This window comes from Megascapheus bottae, chromosome X (genome assembly GCF_031878675.1).
Source record: "Megascapheus bottae isolate mThoBot1 chromosome X, mThoBot2.hap1, whole genome shotgun sequence".
In the NCBI taxonomy this organism is placed as follows: Eukaryota; Metazoa; Chordata; class Mammalia; order Rodentia; family Geomyidae; genus Megascapheus; species Megascapheus bottae.
Genome location: NC_143547.1, coordinates 103,976,537 through 103,992,779, shown reverse-complemented (window position 1 = coordinate 103,992,779; position 16,243 = coordinate 103,976,537). Strand labels below are relative to the sequence as shown.

The 16,243-nt window shown below is 38.6% G+C and overlaps 1 protein-coding gene across 2 annotated transcripts in view; it reads left to right on the top strand.

Annotated features, from left to right (window-relative positions):
* Positions 1 to 1,550: 1,550 nt before the first annotated feature.
* Positions 1,551 to 16,243, top strand: part of Gabra3 (gamma-aminobutyric acid type A receptor subunit alpha3) — a 157,782-nt gene continuing 143,089 nt past the window's right edge. The window contains exon 1 of one of the 2 annotated variants that reach the window (XM_090326831.1): positions 1,551 to 1,631. The gene's annotated coding sequence lies outside the window, so the exon portion shown is untranslated. Of the gene's footprint in view, positions 1,632 to 2,024; positions 2,196 to 16,243 lie in introns of those variants that run through there. The other variant, XM_090326830.1, reaches the window with a different exon arrangement.

Below are 16,243 nucleotides of genomic sequence, written 5' to 3'. Positions count from 1 at the left end.
AGTTAAATGCTTTGTGACTAGAAGAAACTCTTTACTCCCATGTCCAGATTCCTGTTTCCCCTGAAGCATGGCTAGTGAAATGTTAAGACAATGTGATTTGGACTCCCATTTGGAGAATTATCTTTGTATAGCCTTTGAAATTTGATAAAACTAGCTTATTAGTCACACAAAAGAATTTCATTTTACCTTTTCCATACATACATACATACACTGTCCCCTGATGAAACTTACTGCCTTTATCACTTTCCTTTATTCCCCTTCTCCACTTCTTGAAAGAATTTCAGCTAGTTTCATTTTTGTACTTTCATTCGCCTATATGAAGTAACTCAACTGCATTAGCTATGCTTTGTCCTCCCTTTCACTGTCCACCCTCCCACAGATATGTACCTCCAACGCAACTCATTTTTCACTTCTGTCATTCTTTTTGTGTAAATATGAATTGTACAAAGGGGCTTTACCATGGCATTTCACACATGCTTATTTTATACTTTTGCCAGTTTAACTTCCTCCATTGCTTTTTCCTTTCTGTGTCCCTCATGTCCCTGTTATTCAACAGCTTTCAGTGAGTTTCCTTATGATCTTGTATGCAGTCTTCCAACATAGAAATCAAGTAACTTGATATTATTGATCTCATAGTATTCTCTTGCCCTGTCCCTCTCTGCATCCTCACATCTTCCTACAGTTATATACAATCATGTATATATATGCATACATACATACATTGTTTCAATCATATGTATATACACACACACATAGGTGTGTACAAATGGAAGATATGTCCTACAACTGGTGCATAGGTACAAAGTGTGGTGTCATATATACAATGAAATATTACTCAGCCATAAAACAGAATGAAATGATGGCTGTCAGTGATATTGTGGGTTTTATTGTAAGGAAGAAGTTACTACCAATTCACGTGCAAGTTTCCTTTCTTTTGACATCTGGAGAGGGTGTTTCAAATAATCTGTTTCCATAACCCTTTAGGTACCTATTTAAGGTATTGCAGAGTGGAACATAGATCTCTCCCACCAAAAGTAACATGGCGATTTTCTGAGCAGAGCTCAAAGATATCTTATTTTGTTTTAGTCTGTTTGCAGCTCATGTTGCATCATTACTGCCATTTGGCTAGTTAGGTATTTCTTCTTTTGCCACAACAGCAACAAAATTGTTTACTATTTTTTGATCAATTTTCTTCCCATCTATCTTCTTTTTTCCCATGTAAACTTGTAAGTCATGTCACAGCATTCCTCACATGTGGCTTCCCTTGTGTATTTTTTCAAAGGAAAACACCGTGGTGGGTGTTGCTGCTTGTGTAGCTTGCTGGCAATTAGGAAATGGGTCCACAGTACTAGTTGCTTGAGGGTGGGGTGGAACTTAGGTCATTGGGGGATCTGGGGCTGAACTCTTTCTTCCTGAAGAAGTGTGGATGACAACCGTTTTCATGTACATTTTTAGCTCTTTAGTATCCACAGAGATGGAATCTGAGCAGACAGGCTTATCAGACATTTATCTGGAGCCTGGGTTAGAAGGCACGCCCATAGGGATGGAAGGGAGAGAGGAAGGGAGGAGAGGAGGAAGCTCACTCTCCCTTCGCTCTGGAGGAAGCAAGTAAGCAACACACAGCTGTCACGGTAATCTAGACTTCTTTTATCCTTCTATTCCCACCGTCCCTTTCACTCTGTTTCTCCTTCTCCTTGTTTCTCCCGCTCTTCCTCTTCTCCCCTTTCTTTCTTTACTGGAAACCTTAAAGAATAATGTTAGTTCAATCTCTCTAAAGCCTGGCAGCCCTGTGGTATTCCGAGCCCAGCAGTGCTGCCCGCGTGCTTAGCACCAAGCAGTGGTGAACCTAAAGGCAGCCAAGAGGGAGGGAAAAGGGGAGGAGAGGAGGGGGAAAGAGGTGGTGGGGGGGGAGGAAGCTGAGAGAAAGGGGAGAAAGACAGAGGAGAGAGAGAGAGAAAGGGAGGGAGAGACAAGAGAGGGAGGGTGAGGTAGAGAGGGAGGGAGGGAGAGGGAGAAGCGTGAGCGCGCGCAAGCTAGCGAGCAAAGCAGATAGACAGACCCAGAGAGGGACCAGGAGAGAGACCCAGAGAAAGACAAGAAGCAGCCGAGCGGTGCCCAGGCTGCTCAGCCTCCAACTTGTTTCAGTTCATTCATCCTTCTCTCTGGTCGGCTTTGGCAAGTGTTTGTGGCGCTGGGTAAGAGACATGATGTTCTTCCTTCCCCCTCCCCCCCAAGCTCGGGGCTCCTTTAGCGAACGCATCTCTCCCCTCCCCGAGAGTCTCCTTGGGTTGCTCGAGGAGGCGAGACGGTCTCTGCAGCTGTGCTGCTATCCTGGGTTCCCTAGCAGGGCTGGTGGAAGCCCAGAAGGCGGCATCTGGGCTGGGAGGCACTAGGGTAGAAGCTGCTTTTGCCAAGGGGCTTGGCGATGTGTGTGCTCTGGTGCTGTGAATCGCGATTTGCCTCATTGTCAGTGAATTGTTTTGTTCCTCTTTGTAAGCAGGTCAGCATTGACCTTGCAAATTGCTAGGGGGGGGATGGCTGTGGGGGGAGACAGCTGCTGCAGAAAGCCATGGAGTAGCCCCTAGCCAGAACAGACAGCACTGCCGTGACCCCCTAGACAGCCCGAGGCACTGAGGATGGGGTAATGGCTGGAGCTTCCTCCCTCCTTTAACTCTTTCTCTGCAGCTGAGATCTGGCTGCTGGGAAGGGAAGGTGGAGACCAGGCAGCCCCTACTCCGTTTCCTTATTGCCTTCCCACTCACAAGTGAGTGGAAAGTTGTAAATAGCTGCTTCCCTAAAAGCAGGTGAGGACCTCCCCCACCTTTCTTTAAAAGGCTTACTTGGGGTTGGGCCTGAGTTCAGCCACAAACTTAGGACAGTCTCTGAGGGAATCCCTTATACCTGCTGACCTCCTAGCCCAAGTACTTGCTTCCACAAGCAAGACCCTGCATTCAGGTATTCAGGTATCCCATTACGTCCCACTGGTGGGCATCACAGTGGGTCCAGCTGTATCCTTGGTCGAGAGGAAACACCTGATGGTTTATCTGGAGCTAGCTCTCCACTTTGCTGCCTTTCAGAACCTGCGTGGGGTGGGGAGGGGGCGTTGGGTGAGGGCTTGAGGAGCCAGGCTTTGCATCTGGAAGGGGGAGGCTTGTTAAAGCTCAGCAGCTTGGATTTGTCTCACGCTATTGTGGCCCCTTGGAACTGGCATGGGAAGGGCTCTGCAGGCTTCACAGAAGCTTCTTGAGCCAGTGACACCACCATGCCCTCGAGAGTCATTATGGCATTAAGAATGCTAACAGATACTATTGTTCACGAATGAATGTGTTTCTGGTCTTGGGTTGAAGGTTCATTGTGTATTGCTGTATTTAATTTTCATGTCCACCCTATGATAGAGATGGTGTTATTATCCTTGGTTTGACGAAGAAACTGAGGCACAGTGAGGTTAAGTGACTTATTCAAGATGACAGAGCACAGAGTGTTCTGATTACAAATTCAAACAGAAACAAGCTGATGCCAGAACTCATGGGGGTTTTAACATCAAGTGTCCACACTCCTTGGGAAGAAATTTGCACCTTTGTTGAGCAACTTTAAGTACAGTGGCAAGGGGGAAGCTGTCTCTTGACAAGGTCTTTTCTACAAATCAACACTGTAGCATTTCTGTACGGTAACATGAACAATAGGAATGTCTACCCTCAGTGGTATCAGACCTCACCTGGACTTTGTGGTGAAGCTGCCTGGAAGGTTTCATTTGGCCAGTCTGTGTTCCTGTGGAAATGCCTAGAGAGACTTTATTTTCCCATTCCATATTCAGCTGTTAGCCTTTCCTGTTCTTATTTCCAGACAGCCTGAAGCCATCCTGAGCTGAAAATTTAAGACTACAAAAACCTTGGAATTGGAAGATTCCCTAAAACTCATTAAGCTTTACTTCTCTACCCAGCTCTTGAATTTGTCCTAAGCGTCCAATTTGTTGACTGATTTCTATTTGTACTCCCTGCAGTTGTAGAGAACTTATTAGGTGGCTCTGTATTTTTGAGCAAGTCTGATTGTCAGGAAGTAATCTCCATTTTAAACAACAACAAATCTGTCTCCCTATAGCTACTGCTCATTGGTTCTTTGGGACTATCTGGAACAAATTTGCTTTTTCTTCCCTTAGTTGACAATTAGAGTCATACTTCTCCCTCGAGCCTCAGATCTGACAAGATCATAAAGTGAAGTATCATCACTAATCATGTTCTGGAGACTAGACTTTATTAATATGGCCCAATAAGCCACTTACCAGCCACGCACTGGTGCTATGGGTCTTTGTCAAGCAGCCCCTATAGCATATATTGTCTTTGGGAGAGCTTGCCATCTTGCCATCTGGGGTTAACTTGATGGCTGGAACAGTCTTTGAATTCCAAACACCAAGGAAGGATTGGTTCTAGTCCTTCTAAAGCCTCAGAATATCCATGTAGGAGCCAAGCAATAGGTCCATGGGTCGATTTCCAAGTCAGGAATTAATGGCAGTTATGACAAAGAAGATGCTTGAAATACTGTTGGTTCAAGGCTCCACAGAGCCTCGACAAAACTGGTCTATCACCAAGTATCTCAGAACAAGGGCATCACTAAAGAGATAGAAGTGAGCATGCCTTGTGCCAGAGCACAGGGCTGTCAGAGGTTTTTGCAAATCTGGGTTGTGTTCGTGGTGCTAGGAGCATGCCAGTGTTCTTCGACACAAGATTTTCCATGACTGTCATCTATAAATCCTCCCAGGGTCGTTCAAATACTGCATTCTCTCTCTGAAGCAAGTCATACATTCTCGGGGTTATTAAAAACTTCAGAAATCATGCTGGCCAGTGCTTGTCAAACCTTCCTGAGAACAAAATGTTGCTTGGGATGCTGTTACTATGCTCATTTGGATTAAAAGGTGTAGGGTGGGGCCTGAGCTTTTGTGTTTTAACACGGTGCCAGAGATCCTTCTACTCCTGTTCCACTGACCACACTTCAAGGAGCAAAACTCTATTGTAGTGCTTGTCAAACTTTCTTAGCCAATTCCACGACCTGGGCTTTGTGTTCTTGACATTTATAATTTGATGGAGGAAGAAGCTATTTTTCATCAAATCGTACAACCATGGCATTTCAGTCAGGGATAAATACTAAAATGGAGGCAAGGATATGTAAATATCTTACAAAAATGGACCAATCTGGGTATTTAAACAAAGATCACTTGAGAACAGAATACTGAGGCAAGAAAATGGTAGAGGGAAACTTACGTTCAGGTCCTGAGATGAGAGAAGCATAATGAATTCAAGAATCTGAATACAAGTGGCTGTGGCTAGAGAGGTTCATTGTACTAGTGTCAGTCTTTGGTTCAGAATTATGTGGTCTTATTAAAGGATTTGAAACAGGGTGGCTGATGCAATCTAAGTTGCATTAATTCAATAGAGGGTTACTGAGTGCTCTCTGCCAAAGACAATGTTGGAGATACAGAATAAGTTAGAATCATGGAATATTACACAACCACAAAAAAATCATGTAATTTGCAGGAAAAATGGGAGTAAATGGAAATCATGTTGAGAGACATAAACCAAAATGAAAAAGTCAAATGTCATATTTTTTGCTTACTTATGGTAGCTAGACTTAAAGGAAATGCATATTCTTGGACAAGCATTTGTCCATGTGTGTATAATATACACATATGTGTCCATGCATACATAAAATGATGATCCTATATATATATCTACATCCTGTATGCACACATATGTATATAATAATATGTCTGTGTGTCTGTGTATGTGTGTGTTCTGTTTAGGGGATTGAGGTGAAAGTGGAGAAGGAAAAGTAGTTGAGTATAATCCAAATATATTGTGCCTTATTCTGATGAAGATATAGCATATATGCATGTCTGAAATATATGGTAAAATCCCTTGGTGCAATTAATATGTAGTAAAATTCAAGTGACACGAATGTAAACCAGGCTTTGTTGGAGGTGGATGTCAGCAGGGGAGGGAAGGCTAATGCAGAGAGTGAATGAGAGGAAAAGTGCTCTAAGGAGTTTGCATATCTGCAACTAGAAAAATGAAGTGCTTGCCTAGCATGCATGAAGACTTGTGTTAGATTCCTCAGTACTACGTACATAGAAAAAGCCGGAAATGGTGCTGTGGCTGTAGACTTGACAAAACCCAAGAACAGTGCTCAGGCCCTGAGTTCAAGCCCCAGGACTGGCAAAAAATAGTTCCCAGAAAGGAGATGCTTCATTCATTTAGTGCACAAACATTTACTGAATACATAGTGTTTTCTAGGCACAGATTGTACAATATTGAAGAAAACAGGATTGGTGCCATCTTAGGGCTCATGGAGAGCTAGATATTATTTTACAACGGACTTAACTAGTCACACATTGTGACTCCTGTGTAAAGGAAATGTAGTCTGCTTTAAGCAGGAAGATGGCAGTGGGGTGCTGGTGGCTACCCAGGAGATTGAAATCTGAAGATCATGGTTCACAGTCAGCCTGGACTGGCAAGTCTGTGAGACTCCTATTAACCAGCAAGACACAGAGGTGCACATGAGCACCAGCATTGAGCCAAAAAACTAAGGCACAGTGCCCAGGCCCAGAGTATAAGCCCCAGGACTGGAACACACACACACACACACACACACACACACACACATGCACGCACAGTAGTCAGCATTACTGGCCTTTGCAGAAGTATTGAACACGGACTAACACTCGAGTTTCAGATAGCCCTTCCCCCTCTGAAGCTCACAGGCTTACTTAAGTTGGATGAGGCATAACCATTCTGCAGATGTCTAGCAGATGATTTTGCTGCAATGGTAAAGAAATATAGAGGTCTCCCAGACCCAGGTATATGAGAGCACAAGCTTCCTGAAAAACTAGATGTGTTACTGTAGCTTAATTATAAGTCTCAATAAGCCAATACTTTTCTCATACCCTCTGACTGTCCATTCAGCAATTTTTTAAAAGCAGACATTTCAATGAAAAAATTGTGTATTAGAATCCTTCATACAATGGAGTCCTGACAGCATACTTTATGGTTTTGTTTTGTGCCTGTTTTGTTGCTTAAACTCAGGTTCTCATTGAGCTTTTAATCTTAAGTTTGCTGCTCTACTGCTTCAGCCACGGCTCCAATTCTAGTTTTTTCTCTCTAGTTTTTGGTAGGAGGGATAATTAATTAAGGATAAGAATCATATGGAGTTTTCTGCTCTGGCTGGCTTTGAACTTCGTGCCTCAGATCTCAGCTTCCTGAGTAGCAAGGATTATAGGTGTAAGCCTGACAGCAGAGATCCTAATGTAGTCTTGGATACTTAGTTTCTTATGGCAAATCCCTTGTCTCATTTGAGCCTCAAGTTTCTTTAAGTACAAAATGAGGCACTTTGAGCTACACTTAAGAGATTTTATAAAGACCTTACTAGCTATACATTTATCAAGTTCCTGCTCAATTCTATCCTATCATCTCGTGGTCCTGTGAAGATAATACAAGTTCAGCCACTTTAACAATAGAATTTTGTAGGTTGCTAACTACAGATAAAGTCTTCAGAGGGTTTGGGAAAGAACCTGGGATAGGCTTCTTCAAAGAACTGACTAGCTTCTCCAATCTGTAGTACAGTGTGTTATTAAGTAATATTTCTATTACTGTTAGTTTGAAATAAAACAGAGTTGCAGAGATAAAACGGTGCAGGGTACTGTGCAATAAAACCTAGGTAGTTATCTCTTTTTTATACTGAAATTTAATGGGCCAGACAGTCTCTTCCCAGGGGGAATAGCCTGGTTGGTAATAGAAAACCATTTTTAGAGTTGTTCTTGCAACATGATTTTAAAGGCGTTGATATCTGAACACAGTGTGTCTCCTCACTGATACATAGAAAGCAGAATACAAATCTTCAGGATGTTTATTTTCAAGGGTGATTTCTTAAAAAGAGCAAATATTACATAGACTTTTTGAAGGGAAGGGGATGTGGCAGGAGATGGAATTATGTAAACGACCCCAGAATAAAATAACTTGGCAAAATAGAACAAGAAGAGCTCAGAAATGGTAGGGTCCTTAATGATCATGTAATGGCCCTCTTATCATCAAGTGCATATGGCCACCTATTTTCAGTGTGAACGGTTTCAGGAATGGTTGTTTAACACTACCAGATAATAGACAGCTGTGATTGTTGGCAAAGTATTCTTCACTCTGACCTGAAATCCGACTTCAGCATCAAACCTATTAGTCTTGCTGCTTGGATCCACAGTAATGCTGAATAATTTCTATTTCCCTTCCCTATAATGGCTTTTCATGTGTTTAAAAATGCTTTGTTCTTCTTTGTTACTTTATATTTGTGCCTAGCCTATACATTTCTAGTCCTCAGCTCGTATGGAATATGTTTTTCAGTACTCTGCACAGCACAAATTGCAGTTTGTCACTCAGTGTCAGTCATTCAGTCTATGATAGCCAGACCTTAAATTTAGTAATTTAGCCAGGCAGAAGGTACATTTAAGAAATTCTCTGCATTCTTCAGCCAGCCTACTATATAAAGAATATAACATCTACCTTTAATTTTTCTGGTCATAAAAATAAAATTATACAAAAATTGGAAATGTAGAGAAGTTAACATAAATTGTGTTTCTATACTTACAGTTGAGATCATACTTTGCATTTACTACTCAGTGTCTGCTTTGTCATTAATATTATACTGTGAACGGTACATTTTATACTGTGATTATTTGATAGACCAAATATCAATCATTTAAATTATATTCAGTCGCAAATAAACCTGCAACATGTGCCTTATGGATAAATCTTTGTTCTTTGAATGTCATTTCTTTAATGTTCTTAAAGATTACATTGGTGGTATCTTCTATAAAGAGCTTACATGAAAATGTAAATCTATTTCCTCCAATACTCTCTTTCTTGCTTCCTTTTGGTATGCATCATTACCTAATTGATGGGATACTTTACTTATTTATTGTCTGGATCCTTATATTGAAATGTAATGTTTGCAAGCAGAAGGGGCTTTTCCTTATTTTATTCACTGTTGTATGTTTTAGTACCAAGAAAACTGTCTATCACATTAAAGATCCATACATAGTGAATTATTAAGACATGTTAAGAGACATTATTGGTCTAAGGATTTAACATTTAAATAAAACAAAATAGCCTTTGAATTTTTTCTCTAAACAACAGGAGGTTGTACAAGGGATTTACAATTTCACATATCAATCTGTGTGAGGTGCCTATTAATCAGTCATTCCTTCCATCCATCATTTTTCCCCATCCTGTTTGTTCCTTCCCCCTTTATTGCATATATATCAGAGTATTATTGCTATATTTGTGTCTTGTTCTTTTTTTCATTAATCCACGAGGCTATCCCTTGAAAATTTCCTTTCTATGCCTGTTATTCATTTTGTTAAACTGTTAGTTGTTCAAAAGCTTTCCACCATGGATTTTCACTCCTACAGGTACTGTATTGCAGTCAACTAAATCCTGCATATAAACTTATTGTTTCCTTTTTATAAATATCTATTCATAACCTTTCACATTTATAAATATTTTTTTGCCACTCTTGGGGCTTGAACTCAGGGCCTCAGCACTGTCCCTGGGCTTTTTCAAGGCTAGAGCTTTACCACTTCAGCCACAGTACCACTTCCAGCTTTTTCTATCCGTGTGGTACCAAGGAATTGAACCTGGGTCTTTGTGAATGCTAGGCAGGCAAGCACTCTACCACTAGGTCAAACTACTGGCCCCCCTTTTACATTTTTTTATATTGAGAATTTACTTTTCCAGTATTTTTTTTTCCTTTAAATCATTGAACACAGGAGTTACCATTCAACAGAGCAGTTTATGAGTACAATGTACCTTGATCTGTGTCATCCCTTAACTTACATGTTTTTTATTCATTTTTATGTACACTGCATACTGTCTAAAGGGTGGAAAATAGTTTCCCTATTTCCATTTTAAGATGACTTTTCTGTACAGCATTTTTTGTGGTACTGATTTTCTTCTTGTTAGGCCAGCATTCTGCCATTTGAGGCAAGACCATACAGTAGTCTTAATTTAAATGTAATTATTTATATCCCTTTTTATTCTATGTATTAATTTTTATATAATTCCTGTGGCTTCAACTCAGGGCCTGGGCATTGTCCCTATGTATTTCTTTTTTTTTTGGGGGGGGGTAGGTGTTTCAAGACTAGCACCCTACCACTTGAGCCATAGCTCCACTTCTGGATTAGGTTTTGTAGTTAACTGGAGATCAGAGTCTCATGGCTTTCTTACCAGGGCTGGCTTTGAACCACAATCCTCAGATGTAAGCCTCCTGAGCAGCTAGGATTACAGACATGAGCCACAGGCACCCAGCCAGATCAATCCATTTTAAAGAAATTCTTCATGCAAAATTAAGTAAGTACATGACAATTTTGATTTTGCTTTTATTGCTTATGCTTAATTCCTATGAAATTAATTTTGCTATCCAGTGTGAGGTAATTTCCGAAACTGGCTTCTCCTTTGGTTTTCCACAGCATCAAGTGGTGAATAATTCATTTCTAATGTATTTATTTGTATGGACCTATATACACACACATATATATATGCATATATATTTTTAGTGTTGACCATTTTCCATTTCTTCTGGTTTATTTCTTTCTGTCCTAGTAATAAAATTAAAATATCATCAACAACTTTTATCAACTCTGCTTTTCTACTTATCTATGTAGTCTTACTAAGCCTCAATGTATTTAATACATATAATAATGACAGAATATAATATATAATAACTGCACATTATATATGATAACAGTAAAATAGTTATTTATACTTTTAGTTATTTTTTTGTTTGGTCATGGGACTTGAACTCTGGGCCTGGGCATTATTCCTGAGCTCTTCAGTTTAAGACTACCACCCTACCCCTTGAGCCACAGCACCATTTCTGGTTTTCTGGTGGTTAATTGGAGATACGAGTCTCATGTTCTTTAGTGCCCAGGCTGGCTATGTACCTGGATCCTCAGATCTCAGCTTTCTGAGTAGCTAGGATTACAGGCGTGAGCCACTGCACCTGGCTATGCTTTCAGTTTTATGAGGGATACCTTTATACTATTTTTTTTCTGCTCATTAATTGTGGCTGATGTACAGGGAAATCACTCTTTAAATGTTAACTTTGATTTTTACATATTGTTCTAATCTACTATAAATTAGTGGCACACAAGCTCATTTTTTAAATTGTATTTTATTGTTTGGGTGATGTATAGAGGGGTTACAGTTACATTCATAAGGTAGTGAGCACAGTATTGCTTGAACATTGATACCCCTTCCAATGTTTTTGTCCTCCTGTCCCTTCCCCCACCCTCTCCCAATCATAAGTTCACGTTTCCTTATTGTTTTTAATTTTGAAGACATGTGTTTTTTTGTCATATACATTTAAACCACAATAAAGATAACAGAAACTTTGCCTGTCAAAATGTTCCCTTGAATCCCTTTGCAGTCAGTCTCTCCGCCCTCCCCCCAAACTCCTACAACTCTGGATAACATTGATCTGTTTTCTGTTCCTAAATTTTTACTTAAACCTGCTATTCCATTTCGTATAATTTTGTCTCTGGCATCTTATATTTTAAATTTCACATTCATTCATGCTTGTTCTTTAATATTACCAAGTAATTTTTTGTTTAGGAATTCATGGCTATTTGAGTTATTTCCCCCTTGTGATTAGTATAAATAGTGGAAATAAAATGTTGCTGCAAATGTTTTCACATAAACTTTGAAACATTTTCATTTTTACTCTATTAAATATATAGGAGAGTAATTTTGGAGATTTTTTGGAAAGTAAGAAATTGCCAGTGATTCTCCAGAGAAAGTATGCTGCTTTGGTTGTATAAGCTAAAACTCCCCATGACTGGGTACTTCCAGTCTTTTCAAAAAATTAATGATCTTTATTTTAGAGCAATTTTAGACTGATGATGGAATGTCCAGAGAGTTACTGAAGACTGACATGTAGTTTCCTTTATCATTAATATCTTGCAGCAGTGTGAGACATTTGTTACAATTAATGAACACATGTTATTATTAACTAAAGTCCATAGTTTGTATTTGGTTTGAAAATTATTTGGGTCTTTTCAGTTCTGTGACTTTTGATAAATGAATGATGCCATTATACTATAATAGTTTATGCCATTATACTATAATAGTTTTATAGTTTCCCCTGCAGCCACTTATTCATTTCTCCCTCCTACCAGAATCTCCAAAAGCCACTAATCTTTTCATTTTTTACTTAGTGTATATGAATTTACCAAGCAGTAGGTATAATTATGATATCTCATATATGAATATAAAGTACTTTGATCATAATATTCCAATTAAAATCCCTTGGGCCTTTTCCCCTGACCCTCCCACTGGCCACTTTTTTCCCCCTAAATATTCTACCTTCTACCTACAAGTCCTTTTGCATTAGGGAGAAAACATGAATAGTGTAATATATCTTTTTACTCTGTTTATAGTTTTCTCTTTTCCAGAATGTCATGTGCTTGAAATCTTAACAGAAAATAACCTTTCTCAGACTGGCTTCTTTCAGTTTAGGAATCCATTAAAGATTCTTTCAAGTCTTTTCATAAGCTGGTTACTCATGTATTTTTATCATTGAATAATACTCCATTGTATGGGTGTGTTAAGGTTAAAAAAATCTTTTCAGGTGTAAAATGATGTAAGTAGTTGTTGCCACGTTTTTAAGTGAAGTGGCTATCAACATTTGTGTGCAGCTTCCTGTGTGGAACCTAAATTTTGACAAATTCGAGTAAATACTAAGAAGTTCAATAGCTAGATACCATGGCAAGATTATTTAGCTTTGTAACACATTTATAAGACATTTTTGAGTGCTTTCCAAAATGGCCATATCATTTTTAATTTTAGCCATTCTAATTGACATCTAGTATTACCTCAGTGTTTTAATTTGCCAACCCCTAAGCACATGTGTGTTGAACAATTTCTTTCTATATGCTTATTTGCCCATTGCTAATCTTTTTGGTGGCTGTCTGTTCATTTTTGGCCTGTTTTTTTTTTTTTCAGATAGGATCTGTGGATCCCAGGTTGGCTTCAATCTTGCTATGTAGCTTAGAGTAGTCTGGAACTTGAATCCTCTTCTCTCAGCTTCCCAAGTGTTGGAATTATAGCCAGGTGCTATCACACCCAGGATCTTTTGACTTTTTTGTTCTTTTCATTTTTTGGAATGCAGGTTTAAATCAAAGCTGCTAAAAGGCACAAATGTAGGAACACTGGTTCAATACACAGAGGTGTGAATATTTCCCGGATGGAGGGGGTTGTACATTTTGTTTTATCATATTCTAAATGTTTAGTTTTAAAAATTATTAGTGAAATTATTAGTCACATAGTTGTTTTGAAAATACTTTCTCCCTGTATTTTTATTCTCTCAATATTATTTTCATTCTCTTAACAGTATTTTTCATAGAACAATTATTTTGATTTTTAATAAAATTATAATAAAGTCCATTTTAAAATTTACTGTTATTTTTACTCATGGGAGCCAGCTTGCTTTTCTCCTAAATTATTTCCTATAACTTCAGAAAAACTTTTCAGGTTTTTTTTTTGGGGGGGGATTCATAGGGCTTGAACTTGGCCTGGGCACTGTCCCTGAGCTCTTCAGCTCAAGGCTACCACCCTACCCCTGGAGCCCGTTTTTCTAGAGGCTAACTGGAGATTAAGAGTCTCAGGTCCTTTTGTACCTGGGCTGGCTCTGAATCTTGATCCTCAGATCTCAGCCTCCCGAGTAGCTAGGATTACACGCGTGAGCCACCACACTCAGCCTAAGTTTTCAGTTTTTATTTTACTATTTGTGATCCACTTTGGAATACATTTTATGAAGGATGTAGAACTAAGTGTATATTCAAGGACCAGTTAGTTTAGCATTATTCATTGAGAAGACCATTGTCTTCCTTATATTGACTTTGCTCTTTGTCTAATATCAGTTTACTGTATTTGTGTGGCTCTATTTCTGGGATTGTTATTTCACTGGTAAATTTGTCTTTGTTTTACAAATATCACAACTTACTGTTTCTTGTAACTTACTCTTCAAGCCATACAGGGTTGATACTCAAACTTGATTGTTATTATATTGACTGTCTGGATTGTTTGCCTTCCAATATGCATACTTTCAGTTTATTAAATTATTATAAACATGATGTACAGAGCCAATATACATAGATTTTGCCAGTCCTGGGGCTTGAGGTGAGAGCCTGAGCACTGTCCTTAGGCTTTCTCAAGGCTACAACTCTACCATTTGAGCCACAGCCCCACTTGTGGCTTTTTCTACGTATGTAGTACTGAGGAATCAAACCCAGTGCTGTATGCAATGCTAGGCAAGCACTCTACCACTTGGCCAAACTCCTGGCCCATCCAATATAAATTTTTAAATGCATTGATAACTAGAAAATAATTTGTTGAATTTTTTGATTGGGATTATATTGACTATATGTATCTTTTAAGAACTGGCATCTTGACAATAGTGCATATACATATCCAACAATAGTGAATTTTCCTTTCCGTGAACAGGAAGTAGTTTTTTGTTAATCTAGATCTCTATTGATTTCTTTCATCAGTTTTATAAATGCACCCATATTGCATTAGAGTTTTAACTATATCTTTCATCTTTTCATATTAAAATGAGTCATAGCATATTTTTAATTTAAAGTGCAATCTAAAAAATGTAATATCTTACTTGTTAGTCCTTTCAGTGAGCTTGTAATGGCAGCTCATATGCGAGTTTCCGAATATATTACTATGGCATATTTTTACATTTTTCAGTTCTTAAATTTTGCAAGATTTCAGATTTAAATTTTGTTGATTGCAGTGCATAGTTCTTGCACATATTTAAAATTGTCTTATTAATACATGGTTTTACTTTTTAAATCAGTAGATTAAATTATAAGTGTTAGTATATAGCATGACTTTTTAAAAATGTTTATTAAGACAACTTACTTGTACAAAGGTATTTCAGTGTCATATTTCTCCTCTATTACTTTTTTTATCATTCCATTTACTCTCCCAATTTTAAAAAATTAATCTTTTAATAGTATAATGGGTTCACATATAATAAACTTTAAACAAATTTACTCTCATTATCCTCTGTTTGTCCTGTCCCTTCCTCTTGATTCCTCCTTATATTCTCTCCCCCTCTCTTTCTCTCTGTTATATCAGAAAACACATAATGCTTGTCTTTTTGAGTCTGGTTTAGTTTATTTAACATGTAGTCTCCAGTGCAATCTGTTTTCATACAAAATTCATACTTTTCTTCTTTCCAGCTGAATAAAATTGCCTTGTGTATATATACCACAGTCTTAAAACCCTTCCTCCATTGATGGGGGCCTAGGCTGGTTCCCCATTTAACCATCGTGAGCAGTGCTGTAACAACCTTGGATGTGTTGTATTTCTATTATGTGATTACTTCCATGCATTATGCTACATGCTTGGGGGTGCTATAGCAGCATCATATGATATTTTTAGCTTTGTTAGGGGCCACCATACTGATTTCTATAGTGACTGCAGTAAGTTATACTCCTGGGAACAGTGTATAAGTATTTCTTGCTTATTTCCTTGATGATGTTTAAGTATAAAGGAATCTCATTGTCATTTTTACTTTTCATCTCTAGGCAAGGGCAATGGACTTTATATTTATTTATACTTCTTTTGGAAATTGTCTATGTAGCGTGTTTTCCCATTCATTAATTGGTATCTTTTCCTTTTTTTTCTTTCTTTTTTTTTGTGGGTCATGGGGCTTGAACTCTGGCCCTGAGAGCTGTTCCCTGACACCCTACCCCTTGACACCCAGCCCCACTTCTCTTTTTCCTTTTTTTTTGTCAGTCATGGGAATTGAACTTTCTCAAGGTTAGACTGCTTCCACTTGAGCCACAGCACCACTTCCAGCTTTTTTCTACCTATGTGGTACCAAGGAATTGAACCCAGGGTGTCATGCATGCTATGGAAGAACTCTACCACTAGGCCACACTCCTGGCCCCTCTATTAATTTGGTATTTAATTTTTGAGTTTTTTTTAATATGTTCTAGATATTAATACATGGTCAGATGGATATCGGGAAAAGATTTTTTTCCTTTCTGTATGCTCTGTTTTAGCGTATTTTTCCTTTGCCGTGCAGAAGCATTTAAACTTGATGCAATTCCTACTCACAGCGAGGGAGTATTCCTTTTACTCTGTCCTTATCAACATTTTTGATCTTTTGTCCTTTTGACAGCAGTTTTACTTAC